Here is an 18228-nt window from a genome sequence, read left to right as displayed (position 1 = left end):
GCCAGTTAGAGAGAAAGTTTGCAGATCCCAACATAAAGACTAAGAAAGGAGAAATGGATATGCACTAATGTAAAATTCTTATAGTATATGTGAAATAATAAAATGTCATTTTAAATGAGTATGATAAATTATATTATGTGTATAAACCCTAAAGCAAATACAAAAAAACCTCCAATGAGTTGTAGCTAATAAGCCAACTAAAAAATAAAATGAAGGCGGTGCCTGTGGCTCAAGGAGTAGGGCGCCGGTCCCATATGCTGGAGGTGGCGGGTTCAAACCCAGCCCCGGCCAAAAACAAAAAAAAACAAACAAACAAAAAAAAAAAAAATAAAATGAACTCATAAAAAAACATATTTAATTTTAAAAAAGAAGGTATTAAAAGAGTAAAAAGAAAGTAAAGGACAGGTTGAAGAAACACAAAACAAATAGATGACAGAAATAAGCAAAATCATACTAATAATCCTGAAAGGTGACATTTTTTTTTTTTTTTTGAGTCAGAGTCTCGCTTTGTTGTTCTGATAAGTGCTGTGGCATCATAGCTCTTAGAAACCTCAAACTCCTGGGCTCAAGCGATCCTCTTGCCTTATCCTCCCAAGTAGCTGGGACCACAGGAGCCCAACACAAAGCCCAGATAGTTTTTCTATTTTTAGGAGAAACATGGTCTTGCTCTTGCTCACTCTGATCTTGAACTCTCAAACTCAGACAATCCAACTGCTTTGGCTTCCCAGAGTGCTAGAATTATAGGCGTGAGCCACCACACGAGGCTCAAAACACTGAATGTTAATAAATGAAAATAAAATCTCATTTAAAAAGCAGAAATGGGCTCAGCGCCTGTGGCTCAAGTGGTTAAGGCGCCAGCCACATACATCTAAGCTGGTGGGTTCGAATCCAGCCAGGGCCTGCCAAACAACAATGACGGCTGCAACCAAAAAATAGCCAGGCATTGTGGCAGGCACTTGTAGTCCCAGCTACTTGGGAGGCGGAAGCAGGAGAATTGCTTGAGCCCAGGAGTTTGAGATTGCTGTGAGCTGTGATGCGAGGGCACTCTACCCAGGGTGACAGCTTGAGGCTCCGTCTCAAAAAATAAATAAATAAATAAAGTAAAAAACAAAAATGGGGTCGGCGCCCATTGTTCAGTTGTTAGGGCGCTGACCACATACACCGGGGTTGGCAGATTCAAACCCAGCCTGGGCCTGCTAATCAACAATGACAACTACAACAAAAAAAGAGGTAGGTGCTATGGTGGGCACCTGTAGTCCCTGCTACTTGAGAAGCAGAAGCAAGAGAATTGCCTAAGCCCAAGGGTTTGAGATTAACACCACAGCACTCTACCTAGGGTGACACAGTGAGACTCTATCTCAAAAATAAATAAATAAATAAATAATAAAAAGCAGAAATGGTCAAGTCAAATTGGATAAGAAAGCAAGAGCTAATTATAATATGCTTAAAAATGCATTTTAATATAAAAACATGAACAGATTCAAATATGCCATATTAACACTAATCAAAAGAATTCTACATTAATATCAGACTACATTTCAGAGCAAAGAATATTAGTGGGCATAGAGAAGGTCTTTAATGATGGTAAAATGAACTATTAGGAAGACATAACAATATTTTTATGAGTTACAGATATTTAAAATATATAAAACAAAACTAATAGAACTACAAGGAGAAATAGAGAAATCCAAAATTATAGTCAGGGATTTCAATAACCTCTTTCAATAACAGATGGAACAAGGAGAGAGAAAAATCAGTAAGGATACAAAAGACCTGAACAACATTATTACCTACTTGATCTATTGGTATTTGTAGAATATTCTACACAACAGCAGAAAACACATTCTTTTCAAGGACACACAAAATATTTAGTATGATAGACCATATGCTAGGCATAAAATAAGTCTCAATAAATTCAAAAGGACTGAAAATATACGAAGTTTACTCTTGGACCACAAGAACAGACAGAAATTTGAGGTTGTCACAAATACATGAAAACTAAATAGCACACTTTACTTTATCCTTGGGAAAAAGCATAAATAACAAGTGAATTCAAAATGTCCTACAAAGCTACTGTAACCAAAGAAGAATAAAACTGGACCCCTATGTATCACCATATACAAAAACCAACTTAGAGTAGATTATTAAAGACTGAACTGTAAGACCCCTAACTATGAAATTACTGAAAGAAAACATAGGGGAAACACTTCAAGGCATAGCACTGTGCAGAGATTTTTTGGGGTAATTTCTCAAAAGCACAGGAAATAACATAAAAAATAGACAAATGAGGGCGGCGCCTGTGGCTCAGTCAGTAAGGCACCGGCCCCATATGCCGAGGGTGGCGGGTTCAAACCCGGCCTCGGCCAAACTGCAACCAAAATAGCCAGGCGTTGTGGCGGGCGCCTGTAGTCCCAGCTACTCGGGAGGCTGAGGCAAGAGAATCGCTTAAGCCCAGGAGTTGGAGGTTGCTGTGAGCTGTGTGAGGCCACGGCACTCTACCGAGGGCCATAAAGTGAGACTCTGTCTCTACAAAAAAAAAAAAAAAAAAAAAAAAAAAGACAAATGAGATTATATCAAACTAAAAAACTTCTGTACATCCAAGGAAACAATCAAAATGGTAAAGAGGCAACCTATAGAATAAGAGAAAATATTCACAAACTGTACATTTGACAAAGGGTTACTATCCAGAATACATAAGGAAAAAACAAATCACTAGCAAAAAAAAAAAAAAAATCAGATTAAAAACTGGGTAATAAAGATCTTCATAAACATTTCTGAAAAGAAGGCATACAAATGGCCAACAGATACGTAAAAAATTCTCAACATCACTAATCATCAGGGAAATGCAAATCAAAACCACATTGAAATATCACTTCACTCTGTTTAGAATGGTTATTATAAAAAAAAGGCAAAAGGGAGCAAGTATTGATAAGGATGTCATAAAAAAAAAAGAGAACCCCGGGTGGCGCCTGTGGCTCAGTGAGTAGGGCGCCGGCCTCATATACCGAGGGTGGCGGGTTCAAACCCAGCCCCAGCTGAACTACAACCAAAAAATAGCCTGGCGTTGTGGCGGGCGCCTGTAGTCCCAGCTGCTCGGGAGGCTGAGGCAAGAGAATCGCTGAAGCCCAAGAGCTAGAGGTTGCTGTGAGTCCTGTGACATCATGGCACTCTACTGAAGGCGGTAAAGTGAGACTCTGTCTCTACAAAAAAAAAAAAGAGAACCCCTATCCCTGTTTGTGGGAATGTAAATAAGTATAGCCATTGTGGAAAACAGTATGGAGGCTCCTCAAGAAATTAAAACTATCAGGAGGAGGAGTCCAGATGGCCAACTAGAAGCAGACTTTGCCAGAGACCCCTGTCCAGAGGGAGAGATGTTGGACTAAAGTGGACTCAGAGAAGCTGAAAGTGGGGAGCTGAGCACAGAGAGAAGAAACTGAGGTGCACATTATCCAGGCTGAGCCAAGTGGCAGGAACAAGAAAGAGGAAAAAAGCCAACAAAGATCAGGAATGGAGCCAGTGCCAGGAGGACAGAAGACCCTCTTGGGATACAAAATCAATACCCACAAATCAGTAGCCTTTGTATATGCCAACAATAGTCAATCCAAAAATAAAATCAAAGACTCTATTCCTTTTACAGTAGTGCCAAAGAAGATGAAATACCTGGGAATATAGCTAACAAAGCATGTGAAAGATCTCTATAAAGAGAACTATGAAACTTTGAGAAAGGAAGCAGAAGAAAATGTCATCAAATGGAAGAACAGATCATGCTTTTGGCTGGGAAGAATCAACATGGTTAAAATGTCCATACTACTCAAAGCAATCTGTAGATTTAATGCAATCCCCATCAAAGCATCAATGTCACACTTTAAAGAACTTGAGAAAATAGTACTTCAATTCATATGGACCCAGAAAATAACCTGAATAGCAAATATAATTCTTCGAAATAAAAACAAATCTGGATGCATCACATTACCAGATTTCATGTTATACTACAAGTCTATACTGATCAAAAACAGCATGGTACTGGCACAAAAATAAGAGATGTAGATCTATGGAATATAATAGAGAATCTAGATATGAACCCAGCCACATATCATCATTTGATCTTTGATAAGCCTAACAAAAGTATGTACTGGAGAAAAGAATTCTTATTTAACAAATGGTGCTGGGAGAACTGGTTAGCCACATGTGGGAGTCTGAAACTGGACCCACATCTCTCACCATTAACAAAAATTGATTCTCGCTGAATAAAAGATTTAAATTTAAGACATGAGGCTTGGCGCCTGTAGCTCAGCGGCTTGGGCACCAGCCACATAAACTGGAGCTGGCGGGTTCGAACCCAGCTCGGGCCTGCCAAACAACAAAGACAACAACAACAACAACAACAACAACAAAACAGCCAGGCATTGTGATGGGTGCCTGTAGTCCCAGCTACTTGGGAGGCTGAGGCAAGAGAATTGCTTAAGCCCAAGAGTTTGAGGTTGCTGTGAGCTGTGATGCCATGGCATTCTACCGAGGGTGACATACTGAGACTCTGTCTCAAAAAAAAAAAAAAGACATGGAACAATTAAAATTCTAGAAAAGAATGTGAGGAGAATGCTTGAAGATATCAGCCTGAGGAAAAAACCTTATAAGGACAACCTCCCTGGCAATTGCAGCAACATCAAAAATAAATAACTAGAATTTGGTCAAGCTAAAAAGTGTGTGCACAGCTAAGGGTACCACAAACAAAGCAAACAGATAGCCTTCAGAGGGGAGAATATTTTTACATGGCACAAATCTGACAAAGCCTTGATAACTATAATCTATAGAGAACTCAATTTAAACAATAAGAAAAGAGTAAACAACCTCCTCTATAAGTGGGCAAGAGACTTCAACAGAAACTTCTCTGAAGATGACAAATAGCCAACAAACACATAAAAAAAAAATGCTCATCATCTTTAATAATCAGAGAAATGCAAATCAAAACCACTCTGAGGTATCACCTACCTCCAGCAAGATTAGCCCACATCACCAAGTTCCAAAACTGCAGATGCTGGTGTGGATGTGGAGAGAAGGGAACACTTTTATACTGCTGTTCAGATTGCAAACTAATACAACCTTTATGGAAAGAAGGATGGAGAATTCTCAAAGAACTAAAAGTAAACCTCCCATTTGATTCCACAACTGCATTACTAGGTATATGCCCCCAAGAACAAAAATCATTTTACCACAAAGACATTTGCACCAGAATGTTTATTGCAGCCCAGCCTATTGCAGGTAGTATCTTAGGGATAGTATGCAGCCTGGCCTGACCAGAGTGAAGGGAGCATATGGGGAAGAATGGGAAATAAGCTTACATAGGTAAGATGGAACTGGTAATGGAACACCTTCAAGTCTGAAAGAGATCAGCTTGGATTCATTGGGACAATTTCTTAAAGAGTATCTGGCAACATTATGCCAGTGGGGTTAAGCAGATAGAAAGTAAAGTAAAGGGGTGGCGCCTGTGGCTCAAAGGGGTAGGGCGCCGGCCCCATATGCCGGAGGTGGAGGGTTCAAACCCAGCCCCAGCCAGAAACTGCAAAAACGCTGTACACTTAGGCTAAAGTAGACTTATATATATATATATATAAAAAAAAGAAAGTAAAGTAAGGGAGATTGTTGTAGTAGACTAAGACCATGGTATTAGAAATGATTAAGAGACACATTTAATTGGTATTTTATAGGAGGATTCAACAGGACTTGAAGAAAGATTAGATTCTCTCACACTGTCAGTCTTATTATCCCTTGTTTCCTTGACATTGTGATCTAGTGTTAATTTAACAGTTAAGTGTCCTTTCACATCCATATTTAAGAATAATCACAAAATTACCCTTATGTAGTCTATGCCTGGGAACTTTTCAATTCTTATTCAAGCATAAATACACCCTCTAATTCTTCCTGATTAATTTTTTCAGTATTAAGAATTCTGAGTTCAGGGTGGTGCCTGTGGCTCAAGGAGTAGGGCGCCAGTCCCATATGCCGGAGGTGGCGGGTTCAAACCCAGCCCCTGCCAAAAACCATAAAAAAAAAAGAATTCTGAGTTCAGTTTCATTAATGTCCTTTGTACAATTGTGTTCCACTATAACCTCACTTCATAACCTTATACACTGTTTATTCTGGTTTTCATTTTACACAAGATTCATTTTTGAATGGTTGTATCAATCTGTAATTTTAAAAAATTTTAGAGTATTTTAAACTTAATCTTCTGTGACTCTGTATCATGTTCTAATAATTTTACATTTATTCTGGCTATTTCTTCTTACTGTTCTTGCACATTCTGAACTGAATATCATCATCAATTGCTTTCCATATGGTCTTCAAGATTCTTCTTTTGCAAAATAAATAGACTTCTGGCACAGAAAGCTTCTTTTTTCATGGAATTGTTTAGAAGGTATTTATGCTTCTGTAGAGAGGAAACAGAGACAGCTGGCAGGGCCTTTCTCTCTCACTCTGACCCTAACTTGCTTTATCCCACTGCCATGCTAAAGCACATAAGTTATTAATCCTCAACAGGCTAAGCAACAAATCTTCAGCAAGTAGTTATTCTTACAAGCTGAGTAAAAGAAGCATTTGCAGAATTAGTTTTTTTTGACAAATATCTGAAATATGTTTTTAAGATATTGCATGATGGCCGGGCACAGTGGCTCATGCCTGTAATCCTAACACTCTAGGAGGTCGAGGCGGGTGGATAGCCTGAGCTCAGTAGTTGGAGACCAGCCTGAGCAAGAGCGAGACCTCATCTCTACTAAAAAAACAATAATAATAATAAAAAGTATATTGCATCACACCATTCCATTACACTCTTCTGCCACCACCTTCATTATTTTGACCTCCAGGTCAAAGTAAGCCTTGAATCAAAACAATACAAAACAAGAACAACAAAAATCTTCCTCAATAGTCTTAAACCCATCCCCTTGCTACCATCCCCATGCTACTACCTTTGTTAAAACCATAGTCATCTCTCTTCTGGACTATTACAGCAGATCTTAACTAGTCACCTTGCTCTAGTCTTGCCTCCGGTCCTTTCCATGCTCCACGCTGCTGACAGAGTAACTTATCAAAAATGGTCACTTACCAGTTTCCCTATTACCCGCAGAAGGAAGTCTGACTGATTTAGCATAGCATATGGGGCCTTCAGGAGTTGGTCCTGCCTATTTCTTCAGTCTCATCACCACTTACTTATTTTGTACCTTATGCTCTAGTCAAATCATACTGAATTACTTACATTCCCCATAACACACCATGCTGTTGCTCTTCACTGAGATGATCTCCCAAAACTCCTCTAGGGAACTCCAACTCATCTTTCAGAATTCAGTTTACACATCATTTCTCCAAAAGCCTTTGTTCAATGTTTCATCAGTTGGCTTCCCTCCAGTTCACCATGTTCTCAAACTGTCCTGTCCTTATCTCTCAATTAGTTATTACAGTATATTACCACTTATTTGTCTTGTTTTCTTTCACTTGGACATGAACTCCTAAAAGGCAGAGATGGTGGCGAATTCATATTTGTGTTCTCGCACACACTAAATCCTGAAATACATTTGTTCCATAGATTTATGTTCCATAGATTTAAAGAAATAAAGAAATGTAAAGGTAACTACCATAAAAGCCTCATAACTGCTACCTTATGTATGGCTCCTGGGTATCACTTGAAAGAAGCTGATGCCAACTCTTTTGGGAGGCATACATGTAGGTGTGTGTGAATTGAAATAATTGAATCCTAGCATCAACAAAAGTGTGATCTTTTTTTTTTTTTTTTCTCAAAACCATACTCAAAACTCTCCTCTCTCCACATCACAGTGGGGATCATCTCTCTATCATTGCTTTCAATATAAAGCTGCTGTGCTTCACAATTTTGTTATTTGTGACCCTGGGTTTTCATTTAATGTGACTGCCCCTGATTCCTGGGAGCCTCAGACTCTAGCTTGGTGAGCAACTAAATTCCACTCCTTACTTCCCTAAGGCCAAATCCAAGAAAGGTTTTCTAGCTCATAAATTTTTCCTGCTGTTTAAAGTAGAGGGCACAGAGCCTGGGTGTTGTAACAGAAAGTGCTAATCTGTATGCCAGGTGTATTAAAGCATGTAAAGCCAATTCATAACGTTCTATGACACTTTTATGAGCTTGAAAGGATATTGCCAGACCTAACTGAATTGTATGCATGTGGGAGAATTGTGCTCATAGCTATTTATAGTTTTAGGTCATCCTCCCCCAATATGCCAAGGTACCCTCACTATTCTGTCAGAGATCAAAAAATGTTTCTAAAGAAATCACCAAGATTCCACCTTCTTCTGATGTGGCAGGGCTTGGAGTTGGGAGGACTGATTTTGGCTCAGCGCCTATAGCTCAGCAGCTAGGGTGCAGGCCACATATACAGGAGCTGGCAGGTAAGAACCCAGCCCAGGCCTGCCAAACAACAATGACAACTACAACCAAAAAATAGCCAGGTGGCAGGTGCCTGTAGTCCCAGCTACTTGGGAGGCTGAGACAAGAGAATCGCTTAAGCCCAAGAGTTGGAGGTCGCTGTGAGCTGTGATGCTACAGCACTCTACTGAGGGTGACATAGTGAGATTCTGTCTCAAAAGAAAAAAAAAGAATGTTGATTCTTATTGTGGGTTAAGAGAATGGACAACAGGTCTACCAGATTTCTAATAAAGGACAAAGCAGATTGTTAATCTGATAATTTCAGAGAGAGGATCAGTAGGTGACAGCAGTAGTAGCTCTTGCAAATGGCTGATGGTGGGAAATTTCATGGACTGTGGAAAAGGGAGACCGCAGTTACTGAAAAAAGTCTGTGTGCCACCTCTGATAGGAATACTACATATTGCTATTCCTCTTCAGGATACACCTTCATCTATTGTCATCTCATCCCATTCACTCTTTCTTGCTTACTTAGCTGTGCGTGCTCTGGGTTATCCATTCTCTAACAGGTTTTAGTTAACCATACAATCACAGAGTCAATACTAAAAATTATTGAGACAGTCATGGACACTTCTAATATAAGAATATAAATCAGGCTAAAGGAGATAATATCCTAACCCCACTTCTTATTAGTCAAAACACATTGGAATATTTCCTTGTGGGGGGCTATACTTGAAGAGGAGAACAGACACAGTTATAGCAGAAAAGTGTTCAAATATAAAGAAGCCTTAAAAAATAACAAACAAATATAGCCATCAATAGGATTAACTTAGGTTGTGCAAAGTGACTTCTTGAGTCCCTTCAAGTTCATGCATTTGATGACTATACCAAAAGTTTCATATTAGTAAGATTATGCCATGTCCCCCAAAGTTGATAATCCTGTTCTTTTTGATCTTTCTTTTATTTAGCATACCTTTTGTGCTGAACACTGTGCTAAGTTGGAGAGATAAAACAGGCAACACTGTTTCTGCCTTCTTGGAATTTACAGGGTAGTGAGGGAAGAAGACAAAAGTACAATTATAGAGTGTTAGGTGCTGTGATGGAATAAATACACATGTAAGGTGCTAAGGGAACATAGAGAAGGGATAACATTGGACTAGGGAGTCAGTGAAAACTTTCTGGATGAAGTAATATCTAATCTGAGAACTAAAGGATCAGCAAAAGCCAGCAAGGCAGAGGACCTTGTGGCTACAAAGCAAGGGACAGCGTGTTCATTGGCCAGAATAGCTAGAACAGAAGTTCCAGAAGATACAAAGTGAGAACAAAATGATATACAGGGTCAAAAATCTCTCTGGGCCTTGGATTTTATCTCCAGGGCAATGTGGAGTTGTTGAAGGGTTGTTTTGCTTCGGTGTTTTTTTGTTTTTGTTTTTTTGAGATAGAGTCTCAAACTGTCATCCTGGGTAGAGTGTCGTGGCATCAGAGCTCACCAGCAACCTCCAACTCAGTCTCAAGTGATCCTCTTACTTCAGTTTTTCTATTTTTAGTAGAGACGGGGTCTCACTTTTGCTCAGGTTGGTCTCAAACTCGTGAGCTCAAGCAATCCACCCGCCTCTGCCTTCCAGAGTGCTAGGATTACAGGCATGAGCCACTGTACCCAGCCTATTGAAGGGTTTTAAGAAAGGAAATAAATAACATGACCAAATTTTCAGCATACAAAGAGCATTTCTTTAGTGAGAAAGTATTTGAGAGGAGGCAAGACTAGAGGGCCAGAGACCAATACCAAAGACCTTTTCCAGTAGTCCATAAGAAAGACGAATGAGAAGGTAGTGAGATGGAGAGAAATAAATTATTTGAGAACTATTGATAGGATTTGGTGATATATAATATAAGGATTAAAGACAGGCAGAAGTCATGAATGACTCTAAGATTTATGTCTTGAGCAGCTGGCTGGCACCATTCAGAGAGGGAAACAGGAGTAGTAGGCTTTATGCAGGAAAAACAGTCATGTTGAGTTTGATTTTGAACATGAAGAGTTTGAGCAGTCTATAAGGCATCCAGATGCTTCCTAGGCAATAGAAAGTTGAGTATGTGAAGCGGGAGAGGGATGTGAGCCAGAGCTATAGGCATGAGAGTCATCAGCTTTTGAAATCATGTGAGTGGATAAGCTCACCCAGGAAGAGTATTATAAGTGAGAAGGGAGTCTAAAACATACCCCTTTGGAAACTAACAAAGCTACCAGATGAAAAAGAGAAGCCTGCAACTAACACTGATAATGTCCATATTTTTGACTCATTTGTTTGTACTGTTTTATCTCTTATTATGAGCCACTGAACTCTAGTAATTATGTGATATATAAAAAAATGTACTTGTGGCGGCGCCTGTGGCTCAGTGAGTAGGGCGCCGGCCCCATATGCCGAGGGTGGCGGGTTCGGTCCCAGCCCCGGCCAAACTGCAACAGAAAAATAGCCGGGCGTTGTGGCGCGCGCCTGTAGTCCCAGCTGCTCGGGAGGCTGAGGCAAGAGAATCGCGTAAGCCCAAGAGTTAGAGGTTGCTGTGAGCCGGGTGACGCCACGGCACTCTACCCGAGGGCGGTACAGTGAGACTCTGTCTCTACAAAAAAAAAAAAAAAGAAAAGAAAAAAAAATGTACTTGTTTGGGCGGCTCCATATACCGGAGATGGCAAGTTCAAACCAGCCCCGGCCAAAAACTGCAAAAAAAAAAAAAAAAAAAAAAAGTACTTTTTAACTCATTTGACTACTTGCTTTTCTAATAATTTCCTTATAGCACATAATAGTCATTTGCTCTGACTTTCAGTAGCAGTGCTCTAGAATCCTGTTTATTTAGTATCTGAGTATGATCCCTGGGACTTAGTGAGGGTCCTCAAAGAGTGGCTATTTTTATTACCATGATGCCTATTGCTCTTGGTTCTGGAGTATCACCTTATTTCCCAACTCTAATGGAGCTAGTTTTCAGTCCTAGATGGATGCCACCAACCCTGGCTTTTCTCCTCCTCTGCATAAATACGAAGGCTACAAGCCAATCTCAGTACAAGAATATGGGGAAGGGGACAAGAGAGGGGAAGGGAGGCGGAGGGAGGGTAGAGGGAGGGTGATTGGTGGGTCCACACCTAGGATGCATCTTGGAAGGGTGCAGGTGAAGTTTACTAAGTGTAGAGTATAAGGGTTTGAACACAATAATTAAGAAAATGCCATGAAGGCTATGTTAACCAGTTAAATGACTAGAATGAGGAAAAGACATAAGTTAGGTGAAAATATTTCAGACTGTATATGGAACCAGCACATTGTACCTCATGATTGCATTATTGTACACAGCTATGATTAAATAAATAAAAAAAAATAGTGAACACCAAAAAAAAAAAAAGTTGCCAGTTGTCTCAATATTTGGTAATGGTTTCAACATTCTTTGTATTTCTTTTTTTTTTTTTTTTTTTTTTGTAGAGACAGAGTCTCACTTTATGGCCCTCGGTAGAGTGCCGTGGCCTCACACAGCTCACAGCAACCTCCAACTCCTGGGCTTAAGTGATTCTCTTGCCTCAGCCTCCCGAGTAGCTGGGACTACAGGTGCCCGCCACAACGCCCGGCTATATTCTTTGCATTTCTAACTCTGTGATTCTGATTTCACTCAAGCCAAGATGATTGATAAAAATATTATTTGATAGCCGGGTGTTGTGGCGGGCACCTGTGGTCCCAGCTACTCGGGAGGCTGAGGCAGGAGAATTGCTTAAGCCCAGGAGTTGGAGGTTGCTGTGAGCTGTGTGATGCCACGGCACTCTACCTAGGGCCATAAAGTGAGACTCTGTCTCTACAAAAAAAAAAAAAAAAATTGTAAAAATATTATTTGAAAAATTCGGTGGGCGGCGCCTGTGGCTCAGTGAGTAGGGCGCCGGCCCCATATGCCGAGGGTGGCGGGTTCAAACCCAGCCCCAGCCAAACTGCAACAAAAAAATAGCCAGGCGTTGTGGCGGGCGCCTGTAGTCCCAGCTACTTGGGAGGCTGAGGCAAGAGAATCGCCTAAGCCCAAGGATTTGGAGGTTGCTGTGAGCTGTGTGACGCCAAGGCACTCTACCGAGGGCGATAAGATGAGACTCTGTCTCTACAAAAAAAAAAAAAGAAAAGAAAAATTCGGGTGGTGCCTGTGGCTCAGCGGCAGGGCGCCGGCCCCATATACCGAGGGTGGCGGGTTCAAACCCGGCCCCACCCAAACTGCAACAAAAAATAGCTGGCTGTTGTGGCGGGCGCCTGTAGTTCCAGCTACTCGGGAGGTTGAGGCACGGGAATCGCCTAAGTCCAGCAGTTGGAGGTTGCTGTGAGCTGTGTGACGCCATGGCACTCTACGCGCGATAAAGTGAAACTCTGCCTCTACAAAAAAAAAAAAAAAAATATATATATATATATTATTTGAAAAATTCTAAAAATGTATTGAAATTAAATGCTGAAAATGTATAATTCAGTATATTAGAAAATATATTGTTTACAACCTTCATATTAATAGTCTTTGAAATTGGAGTTGTGAGATATGATTAAAAATAAAAGGTAAATAACACAACCAAAAACAAGGGCCGGGCTCTGTGGTTCATGCCTGTAATCCTAGCATTCTGGGAGGCCGAGGGGTGTGGATTGCTTGAGCTCACAAATTCGAGGCCAGCCTGAGCAAAAAGCAAGACCCCACCTTACTAAAAATAGAAAAACTGAGGCAAGAGGATCCCTTGAGTCCAAGAGTTGGAGGTTGCTGTAAGCTATGACAGCACAGCACTCTACCCAGGGTGACAGCTTGAGACTCTGTCTCAAAAAAACAACAACAAAAAAAAGAAGAACACGCTTTGGTATGTTTTAAGTGTTCTTACCGCACAAAAATGTATCAAGTATGCAAGGTAATGGATATGCTAATTAGTTTGATTTAGCCATTCCCTAGCATACACTATATATATCAAAATATCACATTTTATACCATGAATATATATAATTTAATTTGTGAATTATAATTTTTTAATTCAAGAAATAAAAAAATATATACTATAGAACTTAGTAAAAGAAAGCCCTGTTAACTAAAATGAAAACTGATGAAGTACAAATTTGGTTTCAGTTTATCTTATATATTGATATATGCTAAATCCTTAGAGGGCAAAAGCAGATTTGGAAATTATGATGATGTGAAATGAACTAGGGAAAGATAGATTTGGTGAATTGCTTTGTTAGCCTGGAGGCAGAGAATGAGTCTGTTTACCAGTTGTCTGCCTATTTTCCTAATGTATCTGTTGGGCATTTACTGTAGAGATGAAAACAAATAATAGTCTTGCCAAAGCAGGTGAAATTCAAAACAAGAGGCCTAAATAAAAGTAATTGATATGGTAAAACATGAATAACGTCATAAACACTTTGCTGGATTATGTATATTTAATAGAATCTCTAAAAATAGACATAGAACGGTTCATGGAAAGGGGATTTAAATTTGTGTAGACCTCGTAAGCCCAAGAGTTAGAGGTTGCTGTGAGCCATGTGACGCCACGGCACTCTACCCGAGGGCGGTACAGTGAGACTCTGTCTCCACAAAAAAAAAAAAAAAAAATTTGTGTAGACCTAATACTAATTAAATTTTTAATTTGTCCACAGTAAAAACAATTTAAATGACTAGAATGAGGAAAAGACATAAATTTTTGACAGTACCTTACATATCTCAGCTTTAGAACACTATTATAGATGTAAAACTGTAATACATGAATATAAATTTATTTAAATATTTGATAAATATTTTATAATTTATGAAAATATCTTATTATATAACGAGTAAAGTGCTCACCCCATTTTTACCCCCTGCTTAGAATTCATTTCATAACCTTTAATTAAAAGAAATTTTGGAAGACAAAATACACATTACAGTAAAAATAATAGCATAATTTTATTTCCCTAATATATCACACCTCTTCATAAAAGAATAGATTTCATAAGTTGATCACCTGGATTACATAATCTAAGGTGATTACATTCTTCTAACCTATCAAAGAAGATCCTCTCAAAAACACAAATAAATTTTAAATTCATTGCCTTAGAGTATGTATAGCAACAACCACAAAACACAAGAAGAAGAAAGCATGAAGGATTACACTTACCAAATGAAAGAGTGTAGGCAGAAATTAGTGTTTCTTCTCAAGCTTTAATAGGTCTTTCTGAGGGAGAAGACACTATGCAAATCTCTCCTTTCCTTGTTGCCAGTTCAGTCCTGAATCAGACCTTATTGTCAGAGCTAAGTAACATTTAGGAAATTATTATGTGTCTGCACTGTAAGGACTTTTCACAAAGATGAAATACGGACTGAGGCGAAGTGCGGAAGAAAATGAAATATAATGTGTAGCTGAAATGCTACCAGAAAATCTCTGATAAATTAGGGTGAAATACCATTTATTTGTGACAGAGCGAGTTCTAGAAGTCTGCAGATACCTGAAATATATTGAAAGAGCCATGTTTTTCTATCCATCTGATTTGGCAGTGGAGTGCCTCTTAGTGTCCATGGTAACTCCCATAGAGTGGGTTTGGAGATTCATCATTAAAAGGCTTGCACATTAACATATAATGGGTGGATCAGCCACAGTACTTAGGTAATGTTTATTTTCTGAACTTCAAAACAAATATGAACCATTGCATGCCTTTAGAAATGTATTATCCGAGAAATCTGTACATAAAAACTAGCCAAATTTTGTTTTAAACCTCAGTACTATGAATTTTCAAGTATTACAGTGTATAGCTAGTGGTTATAGCATAGAAAAGGTAAAAATACCAAAGCATTTGAAAATCTAAAATGGCCCCACAAAATATTAGTGTATATTATAATCACAAAAATGTAAATAAAGAAAAAACGGAAAAGAACTTCTATTGATGTCCTCAAATGGCCATTTTGGGGTTTTGTTGTTTATTTTTTTTTATTGTTTGGGATTCATTGAGAGTACAAAGAATTAGGTTACCCTGATTGCATTTGTTAGATAAAGTCCCTCTTATAATTGTGTGTCCCGCCCCCAAGAGATGTGCCATACACCATGACCCCCACCCCCTCCCTTGTTTATTTTAAAGAAATATAACATGGTTGGGGGGGGATTGTTTTTGTTTTTGTTTTGTTTTTGCAGTTTTTGGCCAGGGTTGGGTTTGAACCTGCCACCTCTGGTATATGCGGCTGACGCCCAAGTCCTTTGAGCCACAGGCACCACCCATGGTTGTTATTTTTAACTTCAAAACTTCCAACATGTCTTGGTTATCCTTATCTACCCAAGAAGATAGCTAAGTTGAAATAAGGCAAGATTTAATTTAGGGGCCGCGCCTGTGGCTCAAAGGAGCAGGGCCCTGGCCCCATATACTAGAGGTGAAGGGATCAGATCTGGCCCCGGCCAAAAACTAGGAAAAAATAAAAAGATTTAATTTAGTAGGTTGAAATTTAATAAATTTGTCTTGGTTCCTGTTCATAATCCTTCCTTGGCAGGTTTCATATAACAATTTGAGAATTGGTTAAATGCATATAAAAACCTCATTAATCTCTTAAAAGCAACTAACCTTGGTGGCACCAGTGGCTCAGGGAGTAGGGCGCTGGCCCCATATGCCGAGGGTAGCAGGTTTGAGCCTGGCCCTGGCCAAACTGCAACAACAACAACAATTAATTAATTAATTAATTAATTAAAAAATAAAAATTGTTAAAAGCAACTAACCTTTACTGGGACTTTAGTGAGCGAAGTCAGTGAGATAAGACTAATACCAGAGGAAGAGCTTTTGAATACGCCTTAGTGTGGGTGAGACCTGGAAGAAACTCAGGATGCATTTGGCTAAAATTAAGATACGGAAGTCTTATTCCTTTAGTAGTTTAAAATGCTTTATATACATTTTGAAAAAATGGATGTCTCCATGTGAACTGTACTCAGTCAACAGAACTATAAACTCAAAATACAATATACTCCCAGCATTTTTATTTTATTTTTATTTATTTTTTCTTGATTTTACTTTTTTTTCCTTTGGTTTTTGGCCGGGGCTGGGTTTGAACCCACCACCTCTGGTATATGGGACCGGCACCCTACTCCTTGAGCCACAGGCGCCACCCTATTTTTTCTTGAAATACGGTCTTACTCTGTCACCCTGGGTAGAGTGCCATGATGTCATCATAGCTTATAGCAACTTCAAATTCTTGGGCTCAAGTGATCCTCTTACCTCAGCCTCCCGAGTGTCTGGGTGTATAGCATGGTAGGCTCCCACCACCATGCCCCACTAGTTTTTCTATTTTTAGTAGAGTTGAGGTCTTGCTCTTGCTCAGGCTGGTCTCAAACTCCTGAGCACAAGCAATCCACCCACCTCAGCCTCCCAGAGTACTAGGATTGCCGGCATGTGCCACCACACCTGACACTCCCAGCATTTTTAGATGAGGTCAGAAAATATTATGGTCTGAACTGGAAATTTATTTATTCATTTATTTTTAACTATTTATTTATTTCTTCATTTATTTTTAAACTATTTATTTATTTATTGAGCATTTCACTTTGTCACCCTGGGTAGATAGCTCACAGCAACCTCAAACTCTTTGGCTCAAGCGATCCACTTGCCTCAGCCTCCCGAGTAGCTGGGACTACAGGCGCCTGCCTCAACACCTAGCTATTTTTTAGAGACTGGAGTGTCTCACTCTTCCTCAGGCTGGTCTTGAACTCATGAGCTCAAGCAATCCACCTGCCTTGGCCTCCCAGAGTGCTAGATTTTAGGCATGAGCCACCGCACCCAGCCCTGAACTGGAAATATAAAAGAAGAATCAGAACAAAATAGATAGAATTAATCACTTGGCCAAATATTTTCAGGGAAATTGCCCATGTAAGAGATGATCTCTGGACATGTTGCCAATTTGACTAGGTGAGGTTCCCTAAGTCAGATGCACCTCCTTTAAAAGAAGGCATCAATTTTAAATATAGCAATTATCTATAATCAGTCTATCCTAAGGAAGAATTGAAATAGAAAAATAATTGGTGTTTTTGGTGATAGATGATGTTTTTTAAGCCTTTAATATAGACACTGTGCTAAGCACTTTACATGCATTATATCATTTAATTATCACAACAACTCTATGAGGTAAATCCTATTAGAATTTCCATTTTATGGCCGGACACAGTGGCTCACACCTATAATCCTAGCACTCTGGGAGGCCGAGGTGGGTGGATTGCTTGAGCTCAGGAGATTGAGACCAGCTTGAGCAAAAGCAAAACCCTGTTTCTACTAAAAATAGGAAAACTGAGGTAAGAGGATCATTTAGAGGATCGTTGAGCCCAAGAGTTGGAGGTTGTTGTGAGCTATGACACCGCAGTACTCTACCTAGGATGACAGCTTGAGATTCTGCCTCAAAAAAAAAAAAAGAATTTCCATTTTACAAATAAGAAAACTGAAGGTCCTAGAAGTTAATAAATTAGCATAAAGTCACTGGGCTATGTTGGAGTTGTCTGATTTCTTCTGAAAAAAATGTTTTGATGACTGATAAAAAGATACGTTAGGGCGGCGCCTGTGGCTCAAGGAGTAGGGCGCCAGTCCCATATGCCAGAGGTGGCGGGTTCAAACCCAGCCCCGGCCAAAAAAAAAAAGAGAAAAGATACGTTAAAGTAAGGAACTCAAGAGTACAACAATTTTTCATTTCTTCAGTGCCATGCAAGAAAGAAGATTACATTCTTGGGGTGGTGCCTGTAGCTCAGCGAGTAGGGCGCCAGTCCCATATACCAAGGGTGATGGGTTCAAACCTGGCCCCAGCCAAACTGCAACAAAAACAAACAAACAAAAAAAATGGCCGGGCGTTGTGGTGGGTGCCTACAGTCCCAGCTACTT

The sequence above is a fragment of the Nycticebus coucang genome, chromosome X, assembly GCF_027406575.1.
Source record: "Nycticebus coucang isolate mNycCou1 chromosome X, mNycCou1.pri, whole genome shotgun sequence".
NCBI lineage: Eukaryota > Metazoa > Chordata > Mammalia > Primates > Lorisidae > Nycticebus > Nycticebus coucang.
The sequence above is the reverse complement of the archived record's forward strand: the minus strand, read 5'-3'. Positions refer to the sequence as shown.